A 3,009-nucleotide genomic window follows, 5' to 3' on the forward strand; every position below is an offset into this window, starting at 1 on the left:
ACGCATTCACATGTGATGTGACTTACTGGCTGAAAGATTATGAATAACACAGTTTAGTAAAGTATCACAATGGTATCATAGAAGAAAAGAATAAAATTACACATTCACATGTGATGTGACTTACTCTCTGAAAGATTGTGAATAACACAGTTTAGTAAAGTATCACAATGGTATCATAGAAGAAAAGAATAAAATTACACATTCACATGTGATGTGACTTACTCTCTGAAAGATTGAGAATGACACAGTTTAGTAAAGTATCACAATGGTATCATAGAAGAAAAGAGCAAAATTACACATTCACATGTGACGTGACTTACCTCCTGAAAGATTGTGAATAACACAGTTTAAGTAAAGTATCACAATGGTATCATAGAAGAAAAGAATGAAATTACACATTCACATGTGATGTGACTTACTCCCTGAAAGATTGTGAATAACACAGTTTAGTAAAGTATCACAATGGTATCATAGAAGAAAAGAATGAAATTACACATTCACATGTGATATGACTTACGAACTGAAAGATTGTGAATAACACAGTTTAGTAAAGTATCACAATGGTATCATAGAAGAAAAGAATAAAATTACACATTCACATGTGACACAACTTACTTTCTGAAAGATTGTGAATAACACAGTTTAGTAAAGTATCACAATGGTATAGAAAAGAATAAAATTACACATTCACATGTGACGTGACTTACATACTATACAAGATTGTGAATAACACAGTTTAGTAAAGTATCACAATGATATAGAAGAAAAGGATAAAATTACACATTCAGATGTGACGTGACTTACTTCCTAAAAGATTGTGAATAACACAGTTTAATAAAGTGTCACAATGGTATCATAGAAGAAAAGAATAAAATGACACATTCACATGTGATATGACTTACATTTTCTGCCATATCTATTAAGAATCCTTTCGACCTGTGATATAAGAGAAGTATGAGTTTAATTACCCAGATGATCAAGATTTGTCATATAAATGATGCAGAAAAGGTATTGGCTAGTATTAGCCCCTCATCATTAATTTGCAAGGTTGTACCTATGTGTATTACTCATATTTGTCCTCATTGCTGCTATTGCATTAAAATAACTGAACTGACGGTCAAACTACTTCTGGCTATCATGCTGAATTTGAATTTGATTCAACTCTAGCATAAACTTAAAGCATACTGTACATTCGAAAGCTCAAATACCCACACTTTTGATTTAAAATTGAGCACTCTCATAGTTTTCTTTCCTACCTACATAAATACCACGCAACTTTGAGACATAATTAAAATGCTTGCATCTATATCAACATAAAAGGAGAACAATGAATTTAATTTGAATGGCTTAAGGCCTTCTAACAACAATAATGTTGCCAAAACAGAACATCTTTTTATTGTTGGCAATATGTTGCTTAATTACCAGATCAAACTAACAACAAATGTTGCTAGCAACAAGTTGCCTGTGTATGAAGGCCTTTAGGGAAGAAAAGTTCTTCCTCAAATCTAAAAGCTCTTCATAAAAGTTCTTCCTCTTCATAAACACCATGCAATAGTAGACTGTAGCAAACCAGAAAACCACAAGTCATTTAAATTATAAAATTTAATGAGAATACAAAAAACATGACTTGCTTAGTCAATTCATAGTTTCTCCTTTCCTGACCACTAGGATATAACCATTAATAGTAATGATTAATTTAAAACCAGACACAGGCCACACACAAATGAACAAGTAAGGAAATTTGCTTGATCGAATTAATTGAAATGGCCTGAAGAAAAAGCTCTTCCTATAAATGACTCTCAAAATTATATCTCATAATACTAGGGGACTGTGTTTCTACAAAATTTCCTGTATTAACTTGCTAAAATTCAAAATGGCCACTTTCAAACTATCAGATACCTCTTCCTCTTTTGTTTTAAGACAGCAGAGCGACTGCAGTAGACCAGACAACAATAGCTGTAATGAATGCAGTGACTTGTGAGGCATTAAATATATAAAAAATACCTTCTTTTGAAAGGTGTATTGATTTCCCTGACCTTAAGTTTGAGCCCCACCCTAATTCTTGAGCCCCACCCTAATTCTTGAGCCCCACCTAAAAGGTTGTGCCGTATTATCTACTTCTAGATCTAATAAAAGGAATAATAAAAATTGAAAATCTAAGTCTAAACACGTGGTCACATGTGTTTAGTGATGGACAGTATTTTAGAAGATATGCTGAGTGTAATGGAGACACACATTGACTTTGAGAGGCTATTAGAAGAAGTGAATAATCCAAACACTGTCTCTTTATACATCCCTATCAGTTAGGATCAGAAGCAACCAATCTTCTTGATATATCACAAGGTACCCAGTCACGTGACACTACTCATTGATCACGTGATCACAGGTTGGTTTGATGGTTTGAAACGAGCGATAGATCATCAAGCAATGAGTCTGTCTCGGTCTCCAGAGACGTTTGGTACATGGATAAACTAAAGGAAACAAATGAAGTAATACTGATGTAATTAATGTATTATTAATATTGTTACTATTATTAGGATAAGGTGATTGATGGGGTAATTAGTGTGGGTGTGGTTTTACGAGATTTGATGTACATTAATCATCAAAATTTAATCCAATTAATAATCAAAGTAATAATAATAAATATAATTTTACTCTCTCTCTCTCTCAGTATATTTCATTTATTAGTTTATACAGTATATTTAAATTATATACAGCTGGACTAGTATTAATACATGAAATATTGTCCAAGTAAATATTATGTATAATTAATAATATACTCCTCTCTCTCTCTCTCTCAGTTCTTCAATTGAAATATGAAAGATTTAGTTTGTGAATATTTTCAATAGTGATGGATCCCGTGACAATGAAGATGTCTCCGCCCTATTGGCCAACACTCCAGATAAAGGATACCATCCTGTTATAGGACCACTCCCACCTCAGCCTCCACCCTCAATGGGTTCTCAAAACGGGTTTGGTTCTCAGTCCTCGATAGACGAGAGCGTCTAA

At 33.1% G+C, this 3,009-nt stretch overlaps 2 long non-coding RNA genes across 2 annotated transcripts; one reads left to right on the forward strand and one right to left on the reverse strand.

Annotated features, from left to right (window-relative positions):
- Positions 1 to 902: 902 nt before the first annotated feature.
- LOC109586406 (uncharacterized) lies at positions 903 to 2,066 on the reverse strand. Its single transcript, XR_002187016.1, has 3 exons — positions 2,005 to 2,066; positions 1,900 to 1,956; positions 903 to 936 (listed from the first exon to the last, which is right to left on the reverse strand). It is a non-coding gene; the product is annotated as an uncharacterized LOC109586406 (long non-coding RNA).
- A 95-nt stretch (positions 2,067 to 2,161) lies between these two features.
- On the forward strand, positions 2,162 to 2,620 carry LOC109586408 (uncharacterized). Its single transcript, XR_002187019.1, has 4 exons — positions 2,162 to 2,262; positions 2,304 to 2,343; positions 2,387 to 2,489; positions 2,538 to 2,620. It is a non-coding gene; the product is annotated as an uncharacterized LOC109586408 (long non-coding RNA).
- Positions 2,621 to 3,009: the final 389 nt, after the last annotated feature.

This window comes from Amphimedon queenslandica, unplaced genomic scaffold (genome assembly GCF_000090795.2).
Source record: "Amphimedon queenslandica unplaced genomic scaffold, v1.1 AMPQUscaffold_12880, whole genome shotgun sequence".
NCBI lineage: Eukaryota > Metazoa > Porifera > Demospongiae > Haplosclerida > Niphatidae > Amphimedon > Amphimedon queenslandica.